The sequence below is a fragment of the Chaetodon trifascialis genome, chromosome 9 (genome assembly GCF_039877785.1).
Source record: "Chaetodon trifascialis isolate fChaTrf1 chromosome 9, fChaTrf1.hap1, whole genome shotgun sequence".
In the NCBI taxonomy this organism is placed as follows: Eukaryota; Metazoa; Chordata; class Actinopteri; order Chaetodontiformes; family Chaetodontidae; genus Chaetodon; species Chaetodon trifascialis.
The window spans coordinates 22,159,970-22,174,488 of record NC_092064.1 but is presented as its reverse complement, the minus strand read 5'-3'; positions in this window follow the sequence as shown (position 1 = coordinate 22,174,488).

Here is a 14,519-nt window from a genome sequence, read left to right as displayed (position 1 = left end):
TCTTTCTTTAGGGGATTTGACACCGTGAGCATACATCCGTTCACACCACATTCATCCCACCACTGATGAGAAAAAATGATTTAACTCAATAACAAAGCCGTCATTGTTTCCCTTCACTGACCGCGATATCACCATTGAAATGATGAGACAGACAAAAGAAATGGCACTTATTTCAGAAAGCATCATGGGGCAGAAAAGGCGACTTTGCTTTTAATGGAAAATAAATTTATCCAGGCGCTGTCAGATTGAACACGTGAAGGCTCACTGTCAATCCTCCATCAACATTTTTCCAGCTAATTCTCATAAAAAGCCATACTGTGAATGATCCTCTTCTTTCACAAGCAGGGTTTTGTTAGAAGCAGTGTTGTATTGGTGCTTGGTCTTCTGTTATTGTCCAGTTGCATTTCAGGCCATGTAATATTGATTTGGTGTGGAGCTTAAGATCACTGGCAGATGGCCATTATCTCATCATCCTTTCTGATACTGAGACAAAGACTGAGTCAGTGTGCGAGTGCCCATTATTTATAATTTCATACACTGAGATGGGATCGTAGCCTAGACCAGCCAAATGTGTCCAACCACAGGAAGTGACATCATTTCATGCGTCCTAGGCGCGCAATTATTAAATGTGTGTCAGCAAACAAGATGCCATCAGTGCAAAAACGCTGTAATGTATGTAAAGGATCTGAGATTTTCTTGCTTTTGACCAGTTTTTGCCAAGAAATATGTCCAGGACATTCTCCACAGCCTGTTGCATAGCTCAAAATGCCACTGGATTGAGGGCAGCTAAGGAAAACCCATGAACTTGTCATAGGATTTGCGATTGAACATTAAATTCCTTGAGCACTGAATTCACTTCTTTGCAGATAAGGCTGATATGTTTATACGTCCCCTGAGGTCTGCCTAAGTAAGAGTTGATCCATTTATCCGTTTTTCCATTTTTCCGTGGAGGCTTTTTCATCTCAATGATGACGAACGTAATCCCTGTGATGCTCACGAAGTGCCACTAGTTGCCATGCAACCCGTAGCTTTCTACAAGTTGTCATTCCTTACCTGACAGGGGTGTTCACAAGCACTCAAAAACACATCAAATAATGCACGAACACACTGATGGTTGTGATTTAAAAAGATTACTATTGTTGAAGCCACAATAAGGACATGCACCTTAATGAAAACTTAGGTCATGAAAAGTCAGCAGACAGCAAACTCCAACATGTGCGTGCACTGACCATAGCTTCATTAGCTTATTAATAACTGCACCTCAACGTCTGTCCAATTGCCGTAAACTCGTGTTCTGAACATGCTGTGATCACGCTGTCTCATATTCCTTACCATATGGACATACACCCACAGCACATACATGCCCTCCATCCTGTGTTTATCCTTCACAGATTATCTTACATCTTGCCTCACTCAGTGGGGCCACTTTCCCAGGCCATTGTGTTGGAGAAATTAGGAAACACAGACCTAAGAAAGGAGATAACTAATGATTTTCTTCCACAACAGATGCTTGTCAGGGGGGTGCAGTTTGATGCTGTAGCTGAGTAGTGTTTTGAATGTGGGCTATTAGATCATGCAAGATTGAGATGACTCCACGATCGGCCTCTGAGGCAGTTCTATGGCTCATACACGCATCCAAAGCTGTTTTCTCAGTCACACTAACAAACAGGAGGTAGGAGGAGTTGGACCTAATACAGAAGTGGTTTGCGCTAATGACGTTAGCAAAGATTAATGTTTGCGAAGATTTCAAAGAGGTCCAAACATTGGCTGGAACCATGACAAAACTTTTTAACCACCTCAAAAGAAAGCACCAGAAACGGTACGCAGACAGTCAAACAGGGAGAGGATCCCACATGAATGCATCAGCTACAACCACACAGCCAGAGGCTACAAGTCCAAAACAAACAACTCTAATGAAAGCGTGTCAGACAAGCAGTCTGTATGACGGGACAAGTGCTGGAAAGAGGGGACTGATTCAGCAACATTATGTAATTCTGACATTACATGAACATGAAGAAGAACTGTGATAAGACCGTGTGGTCGTGATCCTGCCTGAAAAAAACAGTGATATAATATTTTTGCCATGTCATTCACCCCACATGCATTTCATGTCACATTTGGGGTTACGGGGGGGGGCCTCTTTTAAAGTCTATTATATATACTGTGTGTGTGTGTGTGTGTGTGTGTGTGTGTGTGTGTGTGTGTGTGTGTGTGTGTGTGTGTGTGTGTGTGTGTGTGTGTGTGTGTGTGTGTTGTGTGTAAATCACAATGCAAGATGTCATGGAAGTGTGTTCAATGCCGGTTGAAGTTTACCCCAACATAATTTCCACATCCTGAATGCGGAGGTTGGACAAAAGTGTCAGTTGTTTTTGGGGTTTTTTTTGCCCTAAACGCCTGCATCATAATTAATGTAACACTAGTGTATTGAGGCTGCATAACTTTCACATGCACATAGGCTAATTTCATCTGTCAGAGGGGGCGGTTGCCGACTGTGATTAACCCAAACATCTGCTCTCACTGTCAGCGAAAATGTGAAAAACTGCAGTGCTGGCGACATCTCTAGTCAATAGCACAAAAATAAGTTAGTGGCTTCATGCTAAGTTATTGCACTAACTTTCCTGATGTCTTTTACTTCAAGAAGTTTTCTTCCACGACCAGGAAAAAACTACTAACAACACATGCCCTCTCTCTCACAACCACACTTGCGCTTGCTCTGATTTCCAGCTGTTGTGTGATCTAGAGCAGTCCTTTCAGCACAGCACCGCAGGCGTCGAAGGATATGGGGTTGTCATGCCAAAAAAAAAAGCATCATTATAGTATTTAGCATCATTAGGGGTATTCTACCTTTTGTAATATGCAATGGAAAAGTAACCTTGTTTCTGTAAATTACAGGCCACCGTGAGCTGCCTGACACCTGTTGATGCTGTTTTTATTCTTTCGTCCATAAAGAAAGAATAAAAATAAACCTGTCCCTCAAACAATAGTGATGGATTGTCTCTGCAGAGTAGGAAGTAATAGACTCTTCTGCTGCTTGCCTCTCTTATCCTAATTCTCAGACAGTCCAGAGTGGTAAACACAAATATGCTGTGTGCAATTCACTTCTTTCACACTGCATTATTTCTGACTTCCTTTCAAACAGTTACATCACGTTAGCGTTTCAAACTGTCAGCGCATGAATTTACAGCTATAACCTATTTCCTGCCAGAAAACATTCTTCAGCATCTCACTTTGCGTGGGTAGACAACTGAACAGGACGCTAAAGGGGCTACTGCTGTCGTATGAGTGCACACAGGTTTACCTTCTTCGCCGCAGAGCTTGTGACTTTGCTGTTATCAGATGTGAAAAGAATCCTGACCTGCAGGCAGGGGTGCACAGTATCTACAGCAGGAGGGGCACCAGCAGACACTGCGCAAATGAATTGAAACTCAGGTTTTGACTGAAAGATGACAAGAGGTAATGCCAGCTTGTGATCCCTCCTCACCAGTTGTGACCAGCTCTACCAAAAATTGACCGTTTCAGAAAAAAATAAACACCATAGCAGCAGCCGTTTGTGTCTTTTTTTTTAGTCTCCTTTGACTTATCTTGCAACCCATTGTGATGGATGAGACCCAATACTGTATGTGGGAAAGCAATGATGTGGCCTATCCAGTGATAGAAAATAGAGAAAACGCTTTTACTAGAGACAGATGTGATATGCTCACATTGTTTTTGTCTGTCCAACAGTCCAAAACTGAAATATAATTAATTTACATGAATATGAAAAAGAGCAAAGCAGCAAATTCTCATATTTGAGAATATTTGGCACAATTGCCCCAAACAACTGTTTAACAGATAATTAACAAAAAACTTTTAATGAACTAATCAGCCTTAGACAAACACCAGCACTCTGTAGTTTAGTGCATGTTTATGTTGACGCGTAAAAACCATTTTCTTCATCTGCTCTGTTCTGGATCTTTAGGCTGTAGCTGATTGGCAGTGGGAGTCCAAAAACTCAGACAACCACTCCTCCCAGTCAATTCAGGCCAGCATTTGATTTAGTTAAGTTAAAATGGCAGCGAGTGAAGCAGGACTCCGAGTGGGGAAGATTCTCTCAGGACATCCTTATCATCTGTTCTTTCATTTGTCCAAGGCGAGGTTTGAGACCCGGAAATTCAGGGGATTAATGTCTGCTGTGATAACCGACAGGATGTGCCGTTGGACGAAGCTGCAATCCACAGGGCCGCTGAACCATGACGCCCTTGCACAGCATTTCATTTATATTTTAGGAATGAAATAAAAGGAAATAGCCAAATCACATGAATGATAAATGAAAGGACAAGGATAATGAAAAAAACAAGGGGAAAAAAAACACATTCAGTGTAATTTTAAATGCTGACCGTGTGGGTAAAGTAAAAAATTGGGAGTAGAGGAACAAGGAAAGCTAACCTTATTCTCGCTGCAAAGGCTGAGGCTCTTGATTCATCAAAGACAGGGTCAGGCTGCCCTCATCACCACCAGGTGGGTTTCATTAAGTTGTCATCCCGGGCTGCGGCAAGAGAGCTGCTTGTGTGCCGACTGCTTGCCGTGATGCTGAAATTCACACACTGGTTGACTGTGCTCACAGGGGTTTATAATGGCAATCCTTTGTACATGTTTGCCATGTGTTCTCTCGCCACATGCACGTGTCCCCTCGTTTTTTGTATTAGATTCATGTATAGTTGCTGCACACTGGGTATTAGTTAAGCTTTACTCTCAGCCTAACTTTTGACCCTGAGATAAATTCCTGCAAGAGAGGTCGTGTTAGAATATATTACATATATGAAGTACAACACTCATACACATACAGACACAGTACTGAAAGCAGAGGCGTGTGAGCTCTCACTGTATATGTAATTTTATGCTACAATAGTGCATCTATGCTACATTGATGGATGAAATTACCGAGACAGGGCAACTTTATTTTTAAAGCACCTTTCAAACACAATTCAGAGAGCTTCATTGAAAGCAATAAGTTATCACACACTTAAAAGGTGCCCTGAATTCAATAAAGGAAATAAAAGTGCAGTGGAGGAAGAGTCTTTAATTTAGAGTTGAAAGTGGCTTGAATTAGGGCACATTTAAGATCAGACAGGAGTATCTGCTTTTGGCTAATGCAACAGTCAATCCATCACATGGGTGCAGAAAAATCATCAAAGTCTAACATGACCATTAAGCTCATTGGTTTACAATATTAATCCCAATGGTATTTTCTACCTCTTGATGTCAAAGGGAGCTCTCCCACAGTATAAACGTGCGGTAACATCTGAGACATTTTCTTCATCTCTCAGATGAATTGAGTCTCTAACTTCAAGCTGTTTGCAGGTCGCTGTGTGCAGTTCACAGGTGGCATGAGTGACTTTTAAAGCTAACCTATTCTGCGATCTGGTGTCATGGTTTTTCTCTTCGACCTCAACCTACGATGTTCAGTATTTCTGAAATATAATGTCTGATTCCTTCCAGACGTCAGTGATGACTTTCTGACCTTTTCATATAACTCAGAGAGATGATGTGAGAGCTACCTTGGGCATCAGCTACTAAACTGGTGGCTAAACAATTTCTTGAGGGAAACCCTGGATAATATAAAGTATAGTGTCTAGTAGATTGCAGCAACTTTTTAAACTGATGGGGCCATCCATCTAAACATTATTATTTTTGATTTATGCAATAGTGGTGGATCCTTGCATGCACAATATCTTCATATTTGCCAGGCATAGAAAAAAGAATGCACAGAGGAAGAAAAGCAAACAGGCAGCATTGAAAATACAGACTTTGTGGCTCAGAGACACTGCTAATGGAAATTTTATGCTGCTGTTGGACCCTTAACAGAAGAGGAATACATTTACAGCTGGGGTGCTGCGTAAAAATGAATGGTGAACTGATGATTGAAGCAATTAGTGCCATTTAATTTAATTGTCCACATATTCCTATTTAATTGCCCTGCTCATGCATATCAATCCATTGGGTCTAAGAGAAGAAATATGTTCTATAAACAGCAAACGTCACATGAGCCTTGTCTAAATTGACTGTGGCGACGTTGCAGTGCATTTCCCATAATTAGGAATTAACTCTCCAACTGAGAAAGATTATTTTAAAACAAACAGCATGTAGGACTATCTTAATAGAGAAGGTGTAGTTAATGAAAAACATGCCTTCTTACACCACACACATTTTACAGTTTTTATACACTCACATTTTCCCCTCATTTGTATCCCTTGTTTGCATGGTGCGAGGTCATTAAAAATAACCTGTCACCATGCAGGGCTTTGTGTGAGGCTCACCGTTCAAGAAATACAGCACAGTTCATGAAGAAGCACTTGGCAAGAAGCACTGGCTTATTTCTAGAGTCCACAGGGGCTATAACTGTGATACCACATTGACATCATTTGATAAATTAAACCGCATCATTATAACATATACACTTGTTTTGTTTATGGGATTCCCTCCACGGTGCCCAGAAACACTGAAGACGGCGTTGCAGCGAAGCATTGAGGTTTGTCGTCACTAATCGCGCTGCCAAGACCGCTGATTACATCCGCAATAATCAATGTGACATCCTTAATAGAAAAAAGAGAAAATGAAAAATTCCCACTGTCTGTGAGGGATCTTTACCCATAACGCACTCACCGACCAAATGATCAGATGAGAGATTTTATTTGTCAGGACTTACAATTACATTTTTAAGCAGCAGTAAATCAAGAGTGTTCATGTTTGCGGTTGTGGCTACCTATTGGAAAGAGATCAGGATGAAATATTGGTATTGCTCCTCTGGGCTGAGAAGATGCTTGTTTCAGCATGTTTGTGCATGTCACCCTTCCCACCACAGCCCCAATTAATGCTGCCTTGACAAATCTCCCCCAGAGTGGGAATCATATTTTCAAGTGCTTGAAGGGCATTTGCTCACCCTGGCCCGCACGGTGACCCAGCGCCGGCTCACATTTACAACCTTTTCACATCGTGTGACACAAATAATCCACTCTGTATTCACAGACTGACCCAAGGATGTCATATATCTCCTCGCTATGCTCCATCTGTCACACATTTTACTCATGGAAAATATATTGTGTGTGTGTGTGTGTGTGTATGTGTGTGTGTGTATGGCTATGCAGTGCAACATATATGTCACACTTGCATAAGAAATCTGTCTTTACAGTGAGTTAGTTTACCGCAGTAACACATGATACAGTTTGATATGTGGGACAATCTGTTTGTGTGAGGTAAGCTGATGGTGCATCGTTATTTTACTTGGTAGCTCTTCTTTGTCTTTCTTGCGTTTTAATGGCCAACCAGTTTCTAGGTACATCACTACTACCTGCCTGACTGGAGTGTGGGGCGGTAGATTTACCTGGTAGTTGTCGTCTATTGTGTGCTTAAAAATCGGAGAGCCCAGAGTCTAATATCAAATTCAACACGTTATTGTTCAGGTGAGAATCTGCTGCAAGATGGTCGCAGCAGAGATGCATGTATGCATCATTTGCTGTATATACTTATGAGTGAGTTGAGCGAGATGACACGAGGAAATGAAGGAGTGTTTTCAAGTGATCAATCAAAACCAAAACCCCGAACAAACCGCAAGGAAGAAACAAAGAAAGAAGTGTCATGTCTGCTGTGGCCGGAGACTCAAATCTGTTGCATTCTGATCAAAGACGTCTTGCAGATTCTAGTTTTTAGTTGTTGCACCCCTTCCTGTTTGTTTGTGTAGATCACTGACATTTTGTAGAGCAAGAGGTGTAACATCCTTGGAATTTACCATTATGGGCAAAGAAAGAGAACATTTGTCCAAAAGAATTTCTCGTTAGGGTTTGGACGGTGGCCTGTGTGCAACATTAACATCCTTTGCCAGTCACGAGCCTGTTTGAACTGCACTACTTGTGTTTGTTTTTACCTGTGTAGAAGCAGCGCTATGTGCAAAAAAAACTACCTACCTATGGACACTATATATTTGCTGCTAGTTACAGGAAAAGCAGAGTCAATTGGTCCACTTCCAATGAATGAACTCCAACCAATTACCAGAGTAAGATAGAATCTCTTAATCATGAAAGGTCTGCTTAACATGCAAGCATGTACAAGCTGGCTACAGGTAAGCATATAAGACAACATATGAAGTATGATAGATAAAGAAATTCTAGATTGGTAAAATAAAACTTTACCTAACTTCCTAATGTGAGATGCAGATGTCCTTCGCTAATTAAATAGTCACTTCTTCCTACTGTCTATAAACTCTTGCGTTACATAATGTTATTTTCTCTTTCAATTAGGCAAGGCTCAGCAACATCCAAATGATAACTCCTTTCCTCTGCAGTGTTGAAGAGCTTGACGTACCACCAGTCTTGGCTTATTAGACAGTCCAATCAGCGATAATCCATCCATGTGTGGTTGTGTAAAATGTTAAGTTAAATCTGCTTTTCACTCCAAAGCAAAGCAAATGCATACGAACAAAAAGACAGAGCAGTCTAAACTGGCTGCGCCGTTGTTGTCATTGTTGTCATTTTGAATAGTTTTCAGTGAAGATGCAGTTGTTTTTGTCTTATTTTTGGAGGAGTTATTTGTAAATCAGTGGGCAAAGAATAAATACTTTCCTCTACCCTCACGGTGTTGGATATTGTTACAAATGAGCATAAACATCCTGCTATAGCTGAGCCATTTTCAAAAGCCCACAGACCTAAAAATATGGCTGCATGTCTCCTCACATTTTCTGTATTTTGACAGTTGCTACAGACTTTTCACTGTTCACTCTGTGCACATGAGTGCGCCTGCATTGCAGGCATGTAAGTGAACGTTACAAAGCCTTTGACCCGTGTTGATCAGCCGGCCATGTGAGCCAGTGTTCACGTTTAAATCTCTTCTTTCTGTGGCCAATTTGCCTTCCTGCATAATTTCTGGCACATGCTAACCTTTGACTTGAGAAGAACTCAGATGCCAGATGAAGGGGGTGAGAAAGGCAAGATGCTGGTTCTTCAAGCACTGTCAAATGCACAGCGTTTCACACATTTTCACATCGAGTTTTTGTTTACGAATTAACACTGAAACTGCAATAAATGTTTTAATTGCGTGTAGCTGAAGGCAAATCCTCAATTATGCACTCTGCAGGAGTGATTGACAGAAAGGCTACAATTAAAACCCATTCACACACATTCCTTAGATAGCGAGTCATGTCCTCCAGATTCGCGCTTCAAAAGACTTGTTAAATAAATCTAGTGAATCTCGTCACAACGTCACAACACTTCTGACTGACAGTGGCACGTTTTTATTTCTCTCTTCTTTGGCTGCAAGCTCTTTAATTATATGTTCAAGAAAAAAAAGCCAAAACAAATCAAATTGCTGTTTTCCAAACTATGTGAACGCTTTCCAGCAAAACATATATTAGTCAATTAAAAATCCAACTCACAAGTGAAATTTTTAGTAGAAAATGCTGCATTTGATCGCCAGATAATCTTCTTCCTGCTAGTTACTCATAAAGAGGAATGAATTCTTATGTGGCGAGACAATTACCAGCAAATAAATAATCCATGAGAGGAGACACTCTCCTCTCCTGTTGAGGAAATGTAAGTGAAATTAAATATTGCACCTAATCAACACTGTGCTGATGAGGAGCTGCCCGAGCGAATATGGCATTGTTCTGTTTAATTCAGGGCTGCTGCACATCGGGGAGTTAATAGCATAATTTCAATTACATTTTGTGATCTCCTATCTCAATCCTCAGAAGGTCAAAAATGGTACTGGAATCTCGCACTTGAGAAAACCTAATCTCAAAGTCGCCTTCGAGCCTAATCTCAGAGTCGCTCTAGCTACACAGTGGTATGAAATGTAAATTAAATTACAGTTACTTTCTAATCCTATACTTTCAGAGAATTATTGAGACCTTCCTCTGAAAAAGAGCAGATGTAGATCTACAGTAAAACCCTGTGCAGAAGCTCTGTAGTGCTGCAGTGACCGATCATTGGTGGTAAAAAGGAATAAATAGACTAGTCATGACCCATATGTAGGGCAATGCAGAGAGAGGATGGAGCTTAACCCAACTTTCCTACTGAAAGTGATGGTGCAGCTGCACGCAAATGAAAACACTGAGGCTGCCAACCACACTCTTCAACTTTCAAGGTGATACCTGATTCTTTGTATCAGCAGGAAGCTGTTGCCAAGGGAACTGAATTACTTGACTGTTGATAAAGAATGTCAGGCAATCAAGGGGGAGCTGGAGGCGCTGAAGCACACTCTGATAGGGCGGCACCTCCACCTCTTCTCTGAGCGAGGATGTGGGAAACCTGACAAACCATCAGCTATTCCATGGCTACTGGTCAGATTCACTGCAATCAGCACAGAGCCGCTGTCCGAGCGAGAATGCCGCAGCAGCCGCAATGTAAAGCAAAGGCATTCATAATGACAGTTATTACCTGACAAAAATAGACCTTGGAAGGTCACCTGCAAGGCAGAGACAGTTTTACAGAGAGAAGCAGCTAACAAATGTCAGCGTGCCATTCGCTGAAGACCTCAACTGGATACCCAGTTATGCCAAAGATCTATAGCCTGACATTTTTCTTTTCACTTCTGCAGCACGCTGGCTGCACAGTTTCTGGGGTGGGCTGTCAAATCTGCACACCAAAGCTCTTGTCTTTATGTAACATGCCTAATTTGATGCTACTCGTTTCAAGTAGGAACTCTCACATCCACTCAGTGGTCAAGTGACTGTGATCTGGCTGATAAATATTATGCTATAAGCTCCATGTTTTACACTTACAAAGCACACCATTCATATGCTATTCCCTACATACACTACAATGCTGCACTACTGCTAACTAATGAATGGTATGAGCACTGTAAATAGCCACAGAAACAATGCGTAGGCGGGGTCAGAGGGCATGGCCGACGGCTCCTCTGGACCAACCATCGAGGAAGCTGACCACTGCATCACTTAAGCTGCTACTTCTGAGGGATCTATTAAAGAAAGTAATGCTCCTGTAGCACAGGCTAAGGGCCGTATTTTAAAGAAATGTGGCACAATCGGTAAACAGACATATTGATACATAAACTGGTGATTGAGGATGTTTTTTTATGTCCCTTCATGGCTTACTGTCAGTGTACACCCAGATCCATAATGACTGAGATGTAAAAAGCAGAGGCATGCATATGCACGGCTTTATGAATCTCACAAAAAATAAAGTGCATGCATATTTCAGTCTATGTGCACACGCAAAGCTTTAGTCGTGAATCCACACAGAGTTTTATGCATCTGGCCTCTGACCTGTTCACTGTTTTCCTCACAGCCAATGTCCAACTAAATGTCATGTAAAACTGCATTAACTCACACATTCGGCAGAGGTGTGCCATTAAAGTAATGTCAGATCAAGACTTTCAGTCTAAACTAAGTATAAATCAAGACTGTAATGTAGTTTATATGCACATCCCTGAAATGCTTTGATGAGCCTGTGATAATCTGTGATACATGAATAATTCCCTTTTCACTTTAAAGTTTGATTGATCCCACATTTTTTCTTTAAATCTGAATGTACATGATCTAATGTCAGTGAAATCCTACATATTTAAGTGATATTTAGAGACATCTGGTGCACCCTCCCACCTTTCGGGGGTCCGTCATGCGGTGGCAGTCGCATCCATATTAAAAGGTTCGTCTTTTTGTTTTTGTAAAATGTGCATTTTATGAAGGAAATGATCTGAAGAGAAATATTCACTGCAGAACTTCTTAAATGTATGAAGAAAAGATAGCCAGCCTTTAAATGGCGGGAAATAAATGAACCAGCATGCATACATGTGCATACAATTATTTTAAGTTAAAAGCAATTATATTATTATTATGTCTCTCTTCCTGAAAGAGACCAAAAAGGCAAAAAGGTGAAAATGATTGTGGATACACTGGATTTACCATCATTACTTAATAACTAGGATGCACTGATTTTAGAAAGAATCACTCTTTTTCTCTTTCTTTTTTGAGTGCTTTGCTCCGAGGTCTGAAAAGTGATGGAAGCAGAGTGTGAGAGCTCAGTGCGTACTCATCTGAATCACGCTCAGTTCATAAAACTGTAAGCTGCAAATTGGAAATAATTATGCTCCACTTACCACAGAATCACCTCTCTGAAGAGTCTTACAAGCAAAAATGTTTGAATAACAGCAGAAGACAGAACATTTTCTTCTCATATTTGTTTATATAATTGAAATAACTAACAAAAATTATAACGTTATTGTCGCTGAATACCCTGCAATACACCCCGCTCTCATTCTGCACTTTGCATGACATAAAAGCAGTAGTTAAGGTAATACTGCCGAATCATAAAAAGCACCTCTTAAGGATTTTTGGCTTGCTGTTCCATAAAATCCAGCGAGTGTGATGTGAAGCCATATTTCTAAGTTTTTTGGCAGGACTGATGCAGAAAAATCTGTGTCTAACAAAAGACAAAAGCCACCAAATCAGAATCCACCCAATTAACAACCTTGACTAAATTACAGTGGCTCAGATTTAGATTCACACAGAGTTTAAAATTGGATCAAAATGAAGGTTCAGAACTTTTATAACTATGCAGGTATTAAGTGGCTGGAACTGATGGATGCTTGCTATGTCTGATGGGGAATTTTTAATAGCTCTAGCATTACAATGGATCCTGTTTTGGTAAACTAATTAAACGCAGCTTTGTACTGCATATTTTCCGGTTTCTCAGGGATATTTGGGACAATGTTGTCGTATCTGCTTTCCACATGCACAGCCTCCTTTTCCGGTAGTGGTGGACAGATTTCACATTTTCTCTTTTTGTCCATTTATTAGTCTTTTTCTGAGTGACCCCCTGCTGTTTTAAAATTAAAAAAGGACAATTATGCCAAAAAAAAAACAAAACGTGCCCACACATAAAGTGCCGATAATGCTGCATTTTCATCATGTTTCCACATCTGAATGCGCAGATATTTTTACCCATGTGTTGGCATTTGTTTCACTTTCCTTGGCTGTCATTTACTTCCCACGAAAGAGGACTCATGTAGAATTAATTTTCTATCATCCCACCCTGCTAGAAGGCTCCCATTGTGTTTATTTGGCCACAATGACGTTCCAACTGTCTTGACTCATTTGTTTGACAGCTGAAATAAATAGAGTTTCACTCACAGATTTCACCAAATGTATCGACTTGGCCTCATGAAAGCCAGCGTTAAGCTGCGTTTTTTTCTGTTTTGACAGTAGACTATTGAAGATTAACTGCTTAGTTAAAAAACATTGTCATTTCCTTCTAAAGGAGTAGGGAGGAATAAATATTCTATCCCACTTTTTACATCACTGAGTTTTGTTAACCTTTGCTAATTATTTGCATACTTTTTTTGCCTCCCTTCAGGGGCCTCACATAAAATTTCCATCTTTACATCTCATATCAATTCAGAGGAACAGGCTGTCAGAGCACCTGTTTCCAGCTGTAAGTTGGATGGGGCTCAGCTGCTTGGCATCCTCTCTCCGCTGCAGTAAACCTCAAATTCATTTCAACTGGGAATATCGCAAGTAAACATGAGACATCAGTTTTTGAGATAAACCCGTTGCAAAGAGGGAGACGAATTTGGTTGTGATGAAGAAGTTCTCACACATTTCAAGCTTGATTTCAGCTTGTTTTCTCTCTGACTGTCAGAGAAATATGGAGCAGAATGGAGGCTTCTTTGTTGACAGAGGAAGAGTTCGACATTTTGGCTTGCTCGCTTCCTTGATAAGGGTTAGATGAGAAGATCAACAACACTTTCCTATCTGTAAATATGAAGCTACAGCCAGGAAATGGTTAGCTTAGCATAAAGATTAGAAATAGGGATGAACAGCTTGCCTTGCTCTGTCCTGTGGTAACAAAAGCTTTCGAGGTGCTAATAGGTGGATTTTTTTGTTTTACCTTCGGACAGATCCACGCTAACTGTTTACCTGTTTTCAGAGTTTATGCTAAGCTAAGCTAACCCTTCATAGCTTAATTTTAATGATAGATACAAGAGCAGTATCACTCTCCTCATCTAGATGTCTGTGAAGATTCTCAGTCATCGTTATCCAAGGAGGGTTGAATCTAGGACAACTGGACTTGGTTGTACATACTTGAAAATGTTTTTCCCTCCTCTTCACTTCTGACTGACTGGTGAAGAGTCTCAGTTGTTTCAACAAGTCACTGATACCACCTTTCGAGTAATTTAGAGTTACCAATGGCAAAGAGTAAATCGCAGTCGATAGAGCTGTGTGTACACAGTGTATGTGTATGCATTATATGTATAAGTATCTATATACAGTATGTATGTCTATATATGTGTGTATTTGTATTATAGAAAGAGGAATTTAATGATTCACAAAGATGGCTGCATTGAAATTTCCATTTCTGCAGAGTAAGCATATGTGATGCCACTCCTGGTCATAAACTTTCTCAGCTTCTTGCGCTGTCATGCATCGCACAGTTTTTGCTGAGTAACTGAGTCACCATGAGAAGAGATTGGTCAGTGACTAAACGAGGCAGCAATTGGAATCTTCTGTTGGATTTGACATTGTTTTATTC